Source organism: Scyliorhinus torazame, chromosome 4 (genome assembly GCF_047496885.1).
Source record: "Scyliorhinus torazame isolate Kashiwa2021f chromosome 4, sScyTor2.1, whole genome shotgun sequence".
NCBI classification, from domain to species: Eukaryota; Metazoa; Chordata; class Chondrichthyes; order Carcharhiniformes; family Scyliorhinidae; genus Scyliorhinus; species Scyliorhinus torazame.
The window spans coordinates 36,060,858-36,079,153 of NC_092710.1; the positions used below are offsets into that span (position 1 = coordinate 36,060,858).

At 46.3% G+C, this 18,296-nt stretch overlaps 1 long non-coding RNA gene and 4 other non-coding genes across 5 annotated transcripts in view; 4 read left to right on the plus strand and 1 right to left on the minus strand.

The window, feature by feature from the left end:
* Positions 1-18,296, minus strand: part of LOC140411586 (uncharacterized) — a 362,769-nt gene that overhangs the window by 239,483 nt on the left and 104,990 nt on the right. The window lies entirely within an intron of this gene.
* trnak-uuu (transfer RNA lysine (anticodon UUU)) lies at positions 2,211-2,283 on the plus strand. Its single transcript has one exon. It is a non-coding gene; the product is annotated as a tRNA-Lys (tRNA).
* Positions 5,584-5,657, plus strand: trnai-aau (transfer RNA isoleucine (anticodon AAU)). Its single transcript has one exon. It is a non-coding gene; the product is annotated as a tRNA-Ile (tRNA).
* On the plus strand, positions 9,951-10,024 carry trnai-aau (transfer RNA isoleucine (anticodon AAU)). The gene has a single exon. It is a non-coding gene; the product is annotated as a tRNA-Ile (tRNA).
* Positions 11,914-11,986, plus strand: trnak-uuu (transfer RNA lysine (anticodon UUU)). Its single transcript has one exon. It is a non-coding gene; the product is annotated as a tRNA-Lys (tRNA).

An 18,296-nucleotide genomic window follows, 5' to 3' on the forward strand; every position in this document is an offset into this window, starting at 1 on the left:
TCTGGTGGTGGCATGGAACGTATTTATGCCATTCTGAGGGCAACTAAAAACATATCTGTGATCAATCGCCTTCCAACTGATGGTGTGTGTCTCTGCTGTGGAAAGGCGTTGCTGCTTTACGAATACGGTTGCCCATTGTTAGGTTCGTGTGTCAATGGTTGGTGTTTACAGCACTGCTGCTTTTCATCTGTCCAAAGATGAGCATCAAAATACCAGAGGGCAGGTAATTGGCGAGTGGCAATGAGATAATTCTGAACTTATTTTCTTCCCTACATGGAAAAAGCTTGCTGAACGCCGGTTTGCTCAGCACGGGGAAGGTGGGAGCACAGTGGTATTGTCTCTTGCTAGACAACTAATCCAAAGACCCAGGTTCATACTGTGAGGATCCGAGTTCCAATTGCAACACTGTAAATGGGATTTGAGTTCAGTTGACAAACCGTAATGTATTTATTAAAAAATCACTTCCTTTGAGGAAGGAACTCTGCCGTCCATACCTGACCTGGCCAACATGTCACTCCAAATCGACAGAGATGTGGTTGGCTCCTTAATCGCCTCAGAAATGGATGAGCAAACCATTGAGTTCAAGGACAATCAGCGATGTGCAGTAAATGTTTAGCCAGCGACCGTCACCGATATCCCATGCTTGCAATCAAAATTGGTCAAATGGTCATAAAGATTTGGATTATTTAGTACAAATGTGGGGACTTTACAAGTCATATCTCGATAAGTGGACAGGTATTCGTGGATAATTTGACAGTGACTAAAAATTGATAGGAATCCGGGGATATGGGAAAGACAGGAATCGCAGGACGTCATGATGTTCCTTTGGAGAGCCGGGGACGAGTCCAAACGGTTTATTTTAGCGCCCTCATTATAATTTGATTCTGTAAATAGTTGAAAAGTTCTCAGCGAAAGTAAAAAAGAGTTTCCCTTGTTCCGGATCCCAACTGCACGCAGCCAAGAATATTAGTAAGCACGTAGACTCTGAATGGCTGTTTCAAATAAAGGGGTAAGTCCATTAATGCAGCCGTCACTTCTCCTCTGGTTTCCTTAATTATATTAAAAGCGGCTGCCCACAGGACTCAATAAAGTATTGATAGGCTACAGATCTCACTACCTCTGCCAGTAGGAGCGTGTGTGCAACAAAATGTATATTTTACTGAGTGTGATAACTCTCTTTGACGGTAAGAGATAATAAAACAACATGTTGTTCAGATTGCTTTTCTATTCTTGTCTTTCATTTTAACACAGTACGAAGTCTTACAACACCAGGTTGAAGTCAGACATGTTTGTTTCGATGTCACTAGCTTTCGGGGACTGCTCCTTCCTCAGGTGAATGAAGAGGTATGTTCCAGAAACATATATATAGACAGATTCAAAGATGCCAGACAATGCTTGGAATGCGACCATTAGCAGGTGATTAAATCTTTACAGATCCAGAGATGTGGTAACCCCAGGTTAAAGATGTGTGAATTTTGTCAAGCCAGGACAGCTGGTAGGATTTCGCAGGCCAAATGGTGGGGATGAATGTAATGCGACATGAATCCCAGGTCTCGGTTGAGGCCACACTCATGTGGGAACTTGGCTATAAGTTTCTGCTCGGTGATTCTGCGTTGTCGCGCGTCCTGAAGGCCACCTTGGACTTCAGGACTCCTGGCTCTTTTAGCCAGGCAATTCTCGAAAAAGACTTAAAATGAAAGAGTGTTTAATGAAATGAAAATGAAATGAAAATTGCTTATTGTCACGAGTGGGCTTCAATTAAGTTATTGTGAAAAGCCCCTCGTCGCCACATTCAGGCGCCTGTTCGGGGACGCCGGAACGGCGCGGAAGTTGTTTGGCAAAGGGGAGGTTTCGCTTTTGTAAAGAACAGTTTTGAAGCAAGCGTGCCTTGAGTCAGAATGTTGAGTCATTGAGAGTCAGGAAGTGACTGTCCCAAACCCAACTGGGAATAACCAGTCTCCAGGAAAGGGACTCGGTGGGCGGAGTATCGGAGTGAAGCGCCGAAGAGCAGCACAGCTCTGAACTCGCCCTGAATCCAGAGGCGGAGCTGCTGATATGCTGTCCGGATTCAGAGAGTGGCGCAGGGCAAAGGAAGCAGCGGTTTCTTCTGGAGGAGAGGCACAGCATAAGAAGAGGAAATACGGGCAACACGGATCGAGAGGAGCAACACCGAAGGGGGAATGAGGTCACTACATGCAACATTGCTCACAGCCCGGGTAGCTCAGTCGGTAGAGCATCAGGCTTTTAATCTGAGGGTCCAGGGTTCAAGTCCCTGTTCGAGCGATCATTTTAAATCCCGAGGATCGACGCTGGCCTGAACTCATCGAGTTAATCCACTGGGAAAGAAGCCCATCGGCCCATTGTGCCTCTGCTGCCCCTCAAACCCCTGTCTGTTCCAATCCCAGTTTCCAGCCAAGGACCGTCGCCTTTGCATTCCACGGTGTTCAAGGTTTCATCTATTCTCCTTTGTGTGAATAATGCCATCATTACAAGGAGAAATCTCTGCCCATCGCTTTAAGATTGATCCCTGAAATATTTGCGTTATGCTGATTTATTATTATTTTTTTGCTGATTATGAGCTTTTAGGCGAGTTGAATCTGAAATCTGACAGAATTGCTAATTTGCAAGTGCAGTTGGGGAGGGTTTAAACTAATGTGGCAGGGGGATGGGAACCGATGTAGGAAGTCAGTGGGGACGGAATCAAAAGGCAGGAAGTGAGAGTGTGTAAAGCAAGACCGGAGAAAGCAGGGCAGAGAGCAGGGAAAGTCGACATTAAACTGCATTTATTTCAATGTAAGGGGCCTGACGGGCAAAGCGGATGAACTCAGGGCATGGATGGGCACATGGGACTGGGATATTATAGCTATGACTGAAACATGGCTAAGGGAGGTGCAGGACTGGCAGCTCAATGTTCTGGGGTTCAGACGCTATAGAAAGGATAGAACAGGAGGTAAGAGAGGAGGGGGAGTGGCGTTTTTGATTAGGGAGCACATCTCGGCAGTACTTACAGGGGATAAATCCGAGGGTTCGCCAACTGAGTCTGTATGGGTGGAACTGAAAAATAAGAAGGGAGAGATCACCTTGACAGGACTGTACTACAGGCTCCCAAATAGTCAGCGGGAAATTGAGGAGCAAATATGTAAGGAGATTACAGATAGCTGCAAGAAAAATAGGGTGGTAATAGTAGGGGACTTAAACTCTCCCAACATTGACTGGGACCGCCATAGCATTAGGGGCTTGGATGGAGGGAAACTTGTTGAGTGTATTCAGGAGGAATTTCTCATTCAGTATATGGATGGACCGACTAGAGAGTGGGCAAAACTTGACCTCGTCTTGGGACATAAGGAAGGGCAAGTGACAGAAGTGTTAGTGAGGGATCACTTTGGGACAAGTGACCATAGCTCCATTAGTTTTAAGACAGCTATGGAGAATGATAGGTCTGGCCCAAGAGTTAAAATTCTTAATTGGGGCAAGGCCAATTTTGATGGTATCAGACAGGAACTTTCAGAGGTAGATTGGGAGAGACTTTTGGCAGGCAAAGGGACGGCTTGTAAATGGGAGGCTTTTAAAAATGTGTTAAACAGGGTTCAGGGTAAGCACATTCCCATTAGAGTGAAGGGCAAGGATGGTAGAAGTAGGGAACCCTGGATGACTCGAGATATTGAGACACTGGTCAAAAAAAAGAAGGAGGCATATGACGTACATAAACAACTGGGATCAAGTGGATCCCTTGAAGAGTATAGAGATTGTCGAAATAGTGTTAAGAGGGAAATCAGGAGGGCAAAAAGGGGACATGAAATTACTTTGGCAAATAATGCGAAGGAGAATCCAAAGAGCTTCTACAGATACATAAAGGGAAAAAGAGTAACTAGGGACAGAGTAGGGCCGCGTAAGGATCAACAAGGGCATCTATGTGCAGAGCCTCAAGAGTTGGGTGAGATCCTGAATGAATATTTCTCATTGGTATTCACGGTGGAGAAAGGCATGGATGTTAGGAAACTAAGGGAAATAAATAGAGATGTCTTGAGAAGTGTGCATATTACAGAGGAGGAGGTGCTGGAAGTCTTAAAGCGCATCAAGGTAGATAAATCCCCAGGACCTGATGAAATGTATCCCAGGATGTTGTGGGAGGCTAGGGAGGAAATTGCAGGTCCCCTGTCAGAGATATTTGAATCATCGGCAGCCACAGGTGAGGTGCCTGACGATTGGAGAGTAGCGAATGTTGTGCCCTTGTTGAAGAAGGGCAGCAGTGAAAAGCCTGGGAACTACAGACCGGTGAGCCTAACGTCTGTAGTAGGTAAGTTGCTCGAAGGTATTCTTAGATACAGGATCTACAAGCATTTAGAGAGGCAAGGACTGATTCGGGGCAGTCAGCATGGCTTTGTGCGTGGAAAATCATGTCTCACAAATTTGATTGAGTTTATTGAGGGGGTGACCAAGAAGGTAGATGAGGGCAGTGCAGTAGACGTTGTCTACATGGACTTTAGCAAAGCCTTTGACAAGGTACCGCATGGTAGGTTGTTGCAGAAGGTTAAAGCTCACGGGATCCAGGTTGATGTTGCCAATTGGATTCAAAATTGGCTGGACGACGGAAGACAGAGAGTGGTTGTAGAGGGTTGTTTTTCAAACTGGAGGCCTGTGACCAGTGGTGTGCCTCAGGGATCGGTGATGGGTCCACTGTTATTTGTGATTTATATTAATGATTTGGATGAGAAGTTAGGGGGCATGGTTAGTAAGTTTGCAGATGATACCAAGATTGGTGGCACAGTGGATAGTGAAGAAGGTTATCTAGGATTGCAACGGGATCTTGATCAATTAGGCCAGTGGGCCGACGAATGGCAGATGGAGTTTAATTTTGATAAATGTGAGGTGATGCATTTTGGCAGATCAAATCAGGCCAGGACCTACTCAGTTAATGGTATGGCGTTGGGGAGAGTTACAGAACAAAGAGATCTAGGAGTACAGGGTCATAGCTCCTTGAAGGTGGAGTCGCAGGTGGACAGGGTGGTGAAGAAGGCATTCAGCATGCTTGGTTTCATTGGTCAGAACATTGAATACAGGAGTTGGGACGTCTTGTTGAAGTTGTACAAGACATTGGTACACCCCCACTTGGGATGTTGTGTGCAGTTCAATCGTTAGAGCGTGGTGCTGATAACGCCAAGGTCGCGGGTTTGATCCTCGTACGGGTCCACAAAACAACTCTGTCGCAAAGTGATCTGCTTACCTCATATGTTTAGAGGCAAACTGACGTGTGCTACTGTCGCGGCATTATTACTGACCTTAGGCAGCGCAGGCTCCCTTTTATCTGCTTGACTCCTCTTGGATAATATTTGCCATTTTTTCATTCTTTTACATTTCTGCGCCACAAACGTGTCGGTAACATGTTTCCAAAGTTTCCTAGTCTACAGCGGTGACAACTCACGTCATTATGAACAATGTCTTACCTCCAATTACTGCAATTTTCAGGCAAATCTGCTCCAGGCAACGTTGGAAATAGCCACGCAACATGTCAGACGAGCCCACCATTCAGGACTGGAGTGAATTTGGAAACGGCATGGTCACTCCAGCCAGCAGTACATGCATGGCGGGTTAGCTCAGGTGGTTTGAGCGTGGTGTTAATAACGCCAAGGTCGCGGGATCAATCCCCGTACTGGCCAACGAAATAACCATATCGTGAAATAATTTCCACTTTTCCGGCAAGCTGGAGCGGCATTTTGACTCCGCTGCGGCGGCGCAGAGTCCCCTTTAACTGCTTGGCGCCTCTTGGACAGTATCTGCCTCTTTTTCTGAAAAACGATCGTTCTTTTACATTTCTGTGTCACAAATGTGTCCAACGTCTCCTAATCAATAGCGAACTCCTGCAGATGACAATTCACGTCGCTCTGAACTGTGCTTTACGTCACCTTCATTGCAATATTTCAGGCTAATCTGCTCCAGGCAGCGTTGCAAACAGACACGGTACGATGTCACATCAGCCTACCTTGAAATTGCGGCATTGAATAGATCAGCAGCGCTGTGCAGGAATTACTAACCCTCTTGCCAGTAATTTGGCTCAAATGCTGCCACCTTCAACAAACCGATTGCTTAACATGCAGTCGTTTGCTGACTACGCCAAATACATTTGATGCTTCGAAATGTCTTTTTCTAAAAGCTGCACTACCCATTTATAATGTGGTGCTAATTACACTGATGTGGAGATGCGGGCGTTGGACTGGGGCGAGCACAGTAAGAAGTCTTACAACACCAGGTTAAAGTCCAACAGGTTTGTTCCGATGTCACTAGCTTCCGGAGCGCTGCTCCTTCCTCAGGTAATTACACTGAAACACGTCTGGAACGATCAAAATACCTTAAGGCGAGAGGTATGCTTGTTTGCAAATCTATTGCGAGGCGACGCATGATCTCCCGGTTAATGTTCTTAGCTTGTGAATCCCCGAACCATTTACCCCAATTTAAAATTCAGCCGGCTCATCATCATTTCGTGCTGAAGCAGCAGCCGTCCATTCGGACTAATGTGAGCGCCTGTCCTGCAATTGCAAATAATTCGCATGATGTTGCGATGCTGGCGCTGGATACAGAAAGAAGTGTGACAGCAACAGGTTTATTTGAAATCACAAGCTTTGGCAGCGCCGTCCCTTCATCAGTTGAAGTGATGAAGGGCAACTTTACCTGATGAAGGCACAGCGCTGCCAAAGTTTACGATTTCAAATCAACCTGTTGGACTTTAATATGGTGCTGTGAGACTTCTTACTGAATAATCCGCACGCACTTTATTGCGGCACGGTTACATTTCGACTGGATTTTGAATTCACAGGGTCAGCTGCTTTTACTCATTCAATGAAGAAAGCCGCCCAAAGGCTTTTGCGGACAAGTACTGGAAATGTGAGCCGTAGCACATCCCGTGCTAGAATAATAACAATCTTTACTGTCACACGTAGGCGTACATTATAACTGCCTATAAGTTACTGTGAAATTTCGATCATAAAGATGAATACATGAGAAATTTGATGAGGAGAAAGTTTGCAGATTGGGCGATGCTCCAGGCACAATGTGTTCAACAATGCCGAAGCCAGCGTAAGTGTTGGTGAGACGTTTGTCAGTTGGAAACTAACAGAAAGTTCAAGGGAAAGCAAATCCTTACGGCTTGCTGGCAACCTAAAGGGTGGAATTTACAAAAGGCAAATTCGCCCGATCCAGCTTGTTCGCGATCAGTCAGGAAAGAAGACTCAATTCTCCATTCACGACTTGACTAAATTTGGAATCGACGTGGTCACACGAGGTCATCATCTGTATATGGCCGGTTAGCTCAATGGTTGGAGCGTGGTTCCAATAAAGCCAAGGTCGCGGGGCCGACCCTCGTACGGGTCAACAAAACAACTCCGTCACGAAATGATCTGCTTGCTTCATATGTTTTCAGGCAACCAGCCCAGTGCTACGGTCGCGGCATTATAACTGACCTGAGACAGCTCAGGGTCCCTTTTATCTGCTTTACTCCTCTTGGATAATATCTGCCACTTTTTCATTCTTTTACATTTCTGCGCCACAAACGTGTCGGTAACATGTTTCCAAAGTTTCCTAGTCTACAGCGATGACAATTCACGTCGTTCTGAACAATGTCTTACCTCCAATTCCTGCAATGTTCAGGCAAATCTGCTCCAGCCAATGTTGGAAATAGCCACGCAACATGTCAGACGAGCCCACCATTCAGGACTGGAGTGAATTTGGAAACGACATGGTCACTCCAGCCAACAACGCATACATGGCCGATTAGCTCAGATGGTTAGAGCGTGGCGCTAATAATACAAAAGTCGCGAGTTCGTTCCCCGTACTGGCACACGAAATAACCATATATTGAAATGATCTCCACATTTCCGGCAAGATGGAGCGGCATTTTAACTCCGCTGCGGCGGCGCAGAGTCCCGTTCAACTGCTTGGCGCCTCTTGGACAGTATCTGCCGCTTTCACTGAGAAACTGTCGTTCTTTTACATTTCTGTGTCACAAATGTGTCCAACGTCTCCTAATCAATAGCGAACTCCTGCAGATGACAATTCACGTCGCTGTGAACTGTGTTTTACGTCTCCTTCATTGCAATATTTCAGGCGAATGTGCTCCAGGCAGCGTTGTAAATAGCCACGGTACGATGTCACATCAGCCGACCTTGAAATTGCGGCATTGAATAGATCAGCATCGCTGTGCAGGAATTACTAACCCTCTTGCCAGTAATTTGGCTCAAATGCTGCCACCTTCAACAAACCGATTGCTTAACATGCAGTCGTTTGCTGACTACGCCAAATACATTTGATGCTTCGAAATTTCTTTTTCAAAAAGCTGCACTGCCCATTTATAATGTGGTGCTAATTACACTGATGTGGAGATGCGGGCGTTGGACTGGGGACAGCACAGTAAGAAGTCTTACAACACCAGGTTAAAGTCCAACAGGTTTGTTCCGATGTCACTAGCTTCCGTAGCGTTGCTCCTTCCTCAGGTAATTACACCGAAACACGTCTGGAACGATCAAAATACCTTATGGCGAGAAGTATACTTGTTTGCTAATCTACTGAGAGGCGACGCATGATCTCCCGGTTTATGTCCTTAGCTTGTAAATCCCCGAACCATTTACGCCAATTCAAAATTCAGCTGGCTCATCATCATTTCGTGCTGAAGCAGCAGCCGTCCATTCGGACTAATGTGAGCGCCTGTCCTGCAATTGCAAATAATTTGCATGATGTTGAGATGCTGGCGCTGGATACAGAAAGAAGTGTGACAGCAACAAGAAGTGTGGCAGCAACAGGTTTATTTGAAATCACAAGCTTTGGCAGCGCCGTCCCTTCATCCGTCGAAGTGATGAAGGACCACTTTACCTGATGAAGGGACAGCGCTGCCAACGTTTACGATTTCAAATCAACCTGTTGGACTTCAATATGGTGTTGTGAGACTTCTTACTGAATAATCCGCACGTACTTTATTGCGGCACGGTTACATTTCGACTGAATTTTGAATTCACAGTGTCAGCTGCTTTGACTCTTTCAATGAAGAAAGCCGTCCAAAGGCTTTTGCGGACAAGTACTGGAAATGTGAGCCGTAGCACATCACGTGCTAGAATAATAACAATATTTACTGTCACAAGTAGGCGTACATTAACACTGCCAATAGATTACTGTGAAATTGCGATCATAAAGATGAATACATGAGAAATTTGATGAGGAGGAAGTTTGCAGATTGGGCGAGGCTCCAGGCACAATGTGTTCAACAATGCCGAAGCCAGTGTAAGTGTTGGTGAGAAGTTTGCCAGTTGGAAACGTGCAGAAAGTTCAAGGGGAAAGCAAATCCTTACGGCTTGCTGGCAACCTAAAGGGTGGAATTTACAAAAGGCAAATTCGCCCGATCCAGCTTGTTCGCGATCAGTCAGGAAAGAATACTCAATTCTCCATTCACGACTGAACTAAATTTGGAATCGACATGGTCACACGAGGTGATCATCCGTACAAGGCCGTTAGCTCAATGGTTGGAGCGTGGTCCCAATAAAGCCAAGGTGGGCGGGGCCGATCCTCGTACGGGTCAACAAAACCATTCCGTCACGAAATGACATGCTTGCCTCATGTCACTGGGCAACCAGCCCAGTGCTACTGTCGCAGCATTATTACTGACCTGAGGCAGCGCAGGCTCCCTTTTATCCGCTTGACTCCTCTTGGATAATATCTGCCACTTTTGCATTCTTTTACATTTCTGCGCCACAAACTAGTCGGTAACATGTTTCCAAAGTTTCCTAGTCTACAGCGATGACAATTCACGTCGTTCTGAACAATGTCTTACCTCCAATTCCTGCAATTTTCAGGCAAATCTGCTCCAGACAACGTTGGAAATAGCCCCGCAACATGTCAGACGAGCCCACCATTCAGGACTGGAGTGAATTTGGAAACGGCATGGTCACTCCAGCCCAAAATGCATAAATGGGCGGTTAGCTCAGATGGTTAGAGCGTGGTGCTAATAACGCCAAGGTCGCGGGTTTGATCCCCGTACTGGCCAACGACGTAACAACATAGTGAAATAATCTCCACTTTTCCGGCAAGCTGGAGCGGCATTTTGACTCCGCTGCGGAGGCGCAGAGTCCCCTTTAACTGTTTCGCGCCTCTTGGACAGTATCTGCCACTTTTTCTGAGAAACTGTCGTTCTTATACATTTCTGTGTCACAAATGTGTCCAACGTCTCCTAATCAATAGCGAACTCCTGCAGATGACAATTCACGTCGCTGTGAACTGTGTTTTACGTCTCCTTCATTGCAATATTTCAGGCGAATCTGCTCCAGGCAGCATTGCAAATAGCCACGGTACGATGTCACATCAGCCTATCTTGAAATTGCGGCATTGAATAGATCAGCAGCGCTGTGCAGGAATTACTAACCCTCTTGCCAGTAATTTGACTCAAATGCTGCCACCTTCAACAAACCGATTGCTTAACATGCAGTCGTTTGCTGGCTACGCCAAATACATTTGATGCTTCGAAATGTCTTTTTCAAAAAGCTGCACTACCCATTTATAATGTGGTGCTAATTACACTGATGTGGAGATGCGGGCGTTGGACTGGGGTGAGCACAGTAAGAAGTCTTACAACACCAGGTTAAAGTCCAACAGGTTTGTTCCGATGTCACTAGCTTCCGGAGCGCTGCTCCTTCCTCAGGTAATTACACTGAAACTTCGTCTGGAACGATCAAAATACCTTAAGGCGAGAAGTATACTTGTTTGCTAATCTATTGAGAGACGACGCATGATCTCCAGGTTAATGTCCTTAGCTTCTAAATACCCGAACCATTTACCCCAATTTAAAATTCAGCTGGCTCATCATCATTTCGTGCTGAAGCAGCAGCCGTCCATTCGGACTAATTTGAGCGCCTGTCCTGCAATGGCAAATAATTTGCATGATGTTGAGATGCTGGCGCTGGATATAGAAAGAAGTGTGACAGCAACAAGAAGTGTAACAGCAACAGGTTTATTTGAAATCACAAGCTTTGGCAGCGCCGTCCCTTCATCAGTTGAAGTGATGAAGGACCACTTTACCTGATGAAGGCACAGCGCTGCCAAAGCTCACGATTTCAAATCAACCTGTTGGACTTTAATATGGTGTTGTGAGACTTCTTACTGAATAATCCGCACGCACTTTATTGCGGCACGGTTACATTTCGACTGGATTTTGAATTCACAGGGTCAGCTGATTTTACTCTTTCAATGAAGAAAGCCGCCCAAAGGCTTTTGCGGACAAGTACTGGAAATGTGAGCCGTAGCACATCCCGTGCTAGAATAATAATAATCTTTACTGTCACAAGTAGGCGTACATTAACAGTGCCAATAAGTTACTGTGAAATTTCGATCATAAAGATGAATACATGAGAAATTTGATGAGGAGAATGTTTGCAGATTGGGAGATGCTCCAGGCACAATGTGTTCAACAATGCGGAAGCCAGCGTTAGTGTTGGTGAGAAAGTTCTAGGGGAAAGCAAATCCTTACGGCTTGCTGGCAACCTAAACGGTGGAATTAACAAAAGGCAAATTTGCGCAATCCAGCTTGTTCGCGATCAGTCAGGAAAGAATACTCAATTCTCCATTCACGACTGGACTAAATTTGGAATCGACATGGTCACACGAGGTGCTCGTATGGAAATGGCCGGTTAGCTCAATGATTACAGCGTGGTGCTAAAAACGCCGAGGTCGCGGGTTCGATCCTCGTACGTGACAACAAAACAACTCCGTCATGAAATGATCTACTTGCCTCATATGTTTGCAGGCAACCAGCCCAGTGTTACTGGAGTGAATTGTTTTAGAGCAGAGGCACAGCATAAGCAGAGAAAAGAGGAGCAACAGCGGAGCGAGAGGAGCAACAGCGAAGTGTGAATGCGGTCACTACAGATGGGATCACTCCCAGCCCGTATAGCTCAGTCGGTAGAGCATCAGACTTTTAATCTGAGGGTCCAGGGTTCAAGTCCCTGTTCGGGCGACCATTTTAAATCCCAATGATCGATGCTGACGTGAACCCATCGAGTGAATCAACTGGGAAAGAAGCCCATCGGCCCATTGTGCCTCTGCTACCCCTCAAACCCCTGTCTGTTTCATTCCCAGTTTCCAGCCAAGGACCGTCGCCTTTGCATTCCACGGGGTTCAAGATTTTATCTTCTCTGTTGTGTGAATAATACCATCATTACAAGGAGAAATCTCTGCCCATCGCTTTCAGATTGATACCTGAAATATTTGCGTTGTGCTGATTTATTATCTTTTTTTTTGCTGATTTTGAGCTTTTTGGCGCGTTTAATCTGAATACCGACATGATCAGCAATTGAATTTGACCCAGTCCCAATAAAGGATGCTCTTTGGATCTGTCCGTTGCTGCTGTTCAGTTAAACCTCATCGTTAAGTTCCAATAAATTCCATCACATTTACATTAAAATACATTTCACTTTGTTTTCTGAATTCAAAGCCATTCTGCACTCTGTCCCCTGGGTTTCTGTGGCCATTAGCACCCGGTTTCCCTGGGTTTCTGTGGCTATGGCTCATCTTTCTTTCTCACTCCACAGTATCAATATTTCCCAATTTCTCTGTCTTTTAGCTTTGACAAAGAGTCAACGGATTCGAAACGTTAGCTCTTTACTCTCCCTACAGATGCTGCCAGACTTGCTGAGATTTTCCAGCATTTCCTCTTTCGTGGTTGTGTTTCTGTTCACATGGAAATTCAATTGGTCACAACTTGTCCAAAATCAGCAATGGTTCCAATGGGGCTCGAACCGAAGACCTGCTACGTGTAAAGCAGACGTGATAAGCACTACACCATGGAACCAGCTGGCGCCAGCTGCATTCCTTATATGACTGGAGTTTGTGATTGTTCCATCGCTCCGGAACATTTGTAAAGCGTCGATTTGTTGGGAATGGATCATCTGTCAACACCTGACTTGCTGTATAACATGTTTGCGTGTCCCACAAAGTCGCGTTCAGCTGATTGTGCCCAATTTTTTCTCTTTGAGTCAGGCAATTCTCGAAAAAGACTCAAAATGAAAGAGCGTTTCATGAAATGAAAATGAAATGAAAATCGCTGATTGTCACGAGTAGGCTTCAATTATGTTACTGTGAAAAGCCCCTAGTCACCACATTCCGGCGCATGTTCGAGGAGGCCGGTATGGCGCGGAAGTTGTTAGGCAAAGGGGTGGTTTCGCTTTTGTAAAGATCAGTTTTGAATCAAGCGTGCTGGATGCAGCGAACCTTGAGTAAGAATGTTGAGTCGTTCAGAATCAGGAAGTGACTGTCCCAAACCCAACTGGGAATAACCAGTCTCCAGGAAAGGGACTCGGTGGGCGGAGTATTGGAGTGAAGCGTCGAAGAGCAGCACAGCTCTGAACGCCCTGAATCCAGAGGCGGAGCTGCTGATATGCTGTCCGGATTCAGAGAGTGGCGCAATGCAAAGGAAGCAGCTGTTTGTTCTGGAGGAGACGCACAGCATAAGCAGAGGAAAGAGGGGCAACAGCGGGGCGAGATGAGCAACAGCGAAGTGGGAATGCGGTCACTACAAGCGGGATTACTCACAGCCCGGATTGCTCAGTCGGTACAACATCAGACTTTTAATCTGAGGGTCCAGGGTTCAAGTCCCTGTTCCAGCGATCAATTTAAATCCCAATAATCGATGCTGACGTGAACTCATCGGGTGAATCAACTGAGAAAGAAGCCCATCGGCCCATTGTGCCTCTGCTACCCCTCAAACCCCTGTCTTTTCCAATCCCAGTTTCCAGCCAAGGACCGTCGCCTTTGCATTCCACGGGGTTGAAAGTTTCATCTATTCTCCTTTGTGTGAATAATACCATAATTACAAGGAGAAATCTCTGCTCATCGCTTTAAGATTGATCCCAGAAATATTTGCATTGTGCTGCTTTATTATCATTTTTCTGCTGATTTTGAGCTTATAGGCGAGTTGAATCTGAATTCCGACATGATCAGGAATTGAATTTCATCCAGTCCCAATAAAGGATGCTATTTGGATCTGTCCGTTGCTGCTGTTCAGTTAAACCTCAGTGTTATGTTCCAATAAATTCCATCACATTTATATTTAAATACATTTCACTTTGTTTTCTTAATTCAAAGCCATTCTGCACTCTGTCCCCTGGGTTTCTGTGGCCATTGGCACCCGGTTTCCCTGTGTTTCTGTGGCTATGGCTCATCTTTCTTTCTCACTCCACAGTATAAATATTTCTCACTTTCTCTGTCTGTTAGCTTTGTCAAAGAGTCATCGGACTCGAAACATTAGCTCTTTGCTCTCCCTACAGATGCTGCCAGACTTGCTGAGATTTTCCAGCATTTTCTCTTTCGTGGTTATATTTCTGTTCACATGGAAATTCAATTGGTCACAACTTGTCCAAAAGCAGCAATGGTTCCACTGGGGCTCGAAACCATGACCTGCTGCGTGTAAAGTAGACGTGATAACCACTACACCATGGAACCAGCAGGCGGCAGCTCCACTCCTTATATGACCTGAGTTTGTGATTGTTCCATCACTCCGGAACCTTTGTAAAGCGTCTATTTGATGGGAATGGATCAGCTGTCAACACCTGACTTGCTGTATAACATGTTTGCGTGTCCCACAAAGTCGCGTTCAGCTGATTGTGCACAATTTTTTCTCTTTGAGTCAGGCAATTCTCGAAAAAGACTCAAAATGAAAGAGCGTTTAATGAAATGAAAATGAAATGGAAATCGCTTATTGTCATGAGTCGGCTTCAATTAAGTTCCTGTGAAAAGCCCCTATTCGACACATGTCGGCGCCTGTTCGGGGCGGCCGGTACGGCAAAGGGGAGGTTTCGCTTTTGTAAAGAACAGTTTTGAAGTAAGCGTGCTGGACGCAGCGAATCTTGAGTCAGAATGTTGAGTCGTTCAGAATCAGGAAGTGACTGTCCCAAACCCAACTGGGAATAACCAGTCTCCAGGAAAGGGACTCGGTGGGCGGAGTATCGGAGGGAAGCGCCGAAGAGCAGCACAGCTCTGAACTCGCCCTGAATCCAGAGGCGGAGCTGCTGATATGCCGTTCGGATTCAGAGAGTGGCGCAGGGCAAAGGAAGCAGCTGTTTGTTCTGCAGGAGAGGCACAACATCAGCAGAGGAAAGAGGGGCAACAGCGAAACGAGAGGAGCAACAGCGAAGGGGGAAAGCGGTCACTACAGGCGGTATCGTTCATAGTCTGGATAGCTCAGTCGGTAGAGCATCAGACTTTTAATCTGAGGGTCCAGGGTTTAAGTCTCTGTTCGAGCGATCATTTTAAATCCCAATGATCGACGCTGACCTGAACTCATCGAGTGAATCCACTTAGAAAGAAGCCCATCGGCCCATTGTGCCTCTGCTACCCCTCAAACCCCTGTCTGATCCAATCCCAGTTTCCAGCCAAGGTCCATCGCCTTTGCACTCCACGGGGTTCAAGGTTTCCTCTATTATCTTCTGTGTGAATAATACCATCATTACAAGGAGAAATCTCTGTTCATCGCTTTAAGATTGATCCCTGAAATATTTGCGTTATGCTGATTTATTTTCTCCATTTGTTTGCTGATTTTGAGCTTTTAGGCGAGTTGAATCTGAATTCCGACATGATCAGAAATTGAATTTGATCCAGTCCCAATAAAGGGAGCTCTTTGGATCTGTCCGTTGCTGCTGTTCAGTTAAACCTCATTGTTATGTTCCAATAAATTCCATCACATTTATATTTAAATACATTTCACTTTGTTTTCTGAATTCATTGAGAATGCTAGCAGGCAATGCGATGTTCTGCAATGGTAGTTTGTACCGACTTTGTATTGAAGTGTAACTGCAATATTATTTTCATTGACAAAACAAGTATTGTCAGCGCCGATTGCTAACTCCGCCGCTGCCTGCAGATTCCCCTCCAAGGAACACGCGCCATATTCACTTGGAACCATTTCCCATTCACTCACTCTTGTTGGGTACAAATCATGGAGCTTCCTTCCTAACCGCTTTCTGGGTGCACCTACACCACATGGACTGCAGAGTTCCAGAAATCCACACCACACCCAGTTTCACGGGAATTGGATGAGAGCTGAAAATATGGAGCGCTAGTTTATTGCTTTTTGTATTTTGAAATTGCAGATTGTGGTGGAGTGACCATAATGATGTCCAGGAAATGTTGTGTCAATGTTCTAAGATGAAGGAATTGGATACAGAATGGCTGTTGGTGTGGTGAGTGGCACGTTTTGCCAAGGTGAAATTCGAACAAGTGTCACAGCGCCGAATGGGTATTGAGAAAAGGCGGTGAGTGAGAGAAACGCGCGTTTAACAGATTGGGTCCTCGCAGAACAAAACGTAAAAGGTGAGTGAAAGTTGGGGAAGGGGCAGGAGCAAAGGGGAATTTGAGACGGCGAAGGGTCACGAGATACAGAGCATTAGTTGGGAAATTTCGAAATATTTCAGTCTGTAAACTCGTTCCTGGTTCGTCTACTGGATGGCTCTATTCTGCGCCGCAATCGATGCGCCCTTCGCCTCATTCCACGCTTGCCAGGTGATCCTCCAGTGTCGCCTCGCCCTCCTGCTGACCCTGCCATGGACTATGCAGAGCCTCCTGTCACTCTACCTCCCCCTGACTTTGACGCAGTCCAGCCCGCTCCTGAACCGGCGGCTCTCGGCCCACCCTTGAGGCGGTCAACCAGAATTTGTCGCCTCAGAAACTACATTTATGAACTTGTCGAATTTATGGACTCTCTGAATTATTTTGTTGCTTTGTTTGACCGTTTCCCTGGTTTGTATATAATGTTGATCTCGTTACTCTTGTTGCATATTGCTCTGCACCAGGCACCTTCCCATGTAAATAGCTTAGTTCTCATGTACATAGTCCTGTACATATGTCTTCGCACCCCACACATAGTTCGGATCATTATCACCACACATTATTTATTGCCACACACATACATTTTTTTATAAAAGGGGGGATGTCATAATATACAACAGTATGTCGTGGTGCAGAGACATACACTGATGGACACACAGAAAGACCAAGCAACACACACAACACCACAGCCAATCACCAGTTAGAGCACACTCACTATAAAGACAGAGGGCATCAGTTTTCCCGCTCATTCGGGATGCAGCCTCTCAGGACAGAGCTTACAGCTTACAGCACAGATCTTCACCATGTGCTGAGTGCATAGACTGGTCAGGATAGGCATAGGTCTTTAGTTTAATCTAACATCGTGTTAACCCACAGTGAAAGTACGTTCAACAGCTTCTAGCTTAATAAAATAGTGTTGTTCTATTTTAAGTGTTGGTAGCCTTTATGTGTTCCACGGATCCAAAACACCCAACACATCACCGTGCAGCAAACATTTCACCAGCTGCTGTGGGAGGCCACGTATCTTAGAACAATAAAGCCTCAGTTGTATTCAACTCTCGTCTTTGTCCAATTGATCGTGCATCAATTTATTGCTCTAAGATTTTCAGAAGATGGACCTCCGTATCAAGCCTGATCGTCTGCAGCTGGATCCGTATTCAAGCAATGCCAAAAAGGACTTTCAGCACTGGCTAACTTGTTTCGAGGCGTACATCAGGTCTGCACCACACCCTGTTCCGTAGGCTCAGAAAATACAGATACTGTACTCGGGGTTGAGCTCCAATGTCTTTCCGCTGATCCAGGACGCGCCAAACTACGCTGAAGCCATGGCGCTACTTAAAGAAAACTACGCCCAGCGGACGAACACGCTCTTCGCCAGGCATGTACTCGCCACTCACTCTCAACTCCCTGGTGAGCCCATAGAAGACTTCTGGCGGGCCCTAATCCCACTAGTCCGGGACTGTGACTGTCAGGCCATTACGGCCACTGAACATTCTAACCTCCTCATGCGGGACGCTTTTGTTACGGGGATTGGGTCGGACCTCATACGCCGGCGACGTTTAGAAGGGGCCACACTCGATCTCGCAGAGACAAAGAAGCTCACGCTCTCTATGATGGTCGCCTCGCGAAATACTCAGGCCAACGCCCCCAGCAGCGCGGCCCACCCCTCCTTCCCTTCGTGAACCCCACAGCTGGCCGTCCCAGCGGGGCCCTTACCCACCCAATACGCCTGCACCACACACCAGCCAGCTAACCCCGGGTGTCCCCAATGTTATTTTTGCGGCCAGCAAGAACACCCCCGCCAATGCTGCCCGGCCCGCGCTGCCCTTTATAAGGCTTGCGGTAAGAAGGGGCACTTCGCCGCCGTGTGCCAGGCACGCGCAGTCGCTGCTATCACCCCCCCCCTCGTTTACGCACAATGGGCACTGCCATCTTCACCCCCGGAC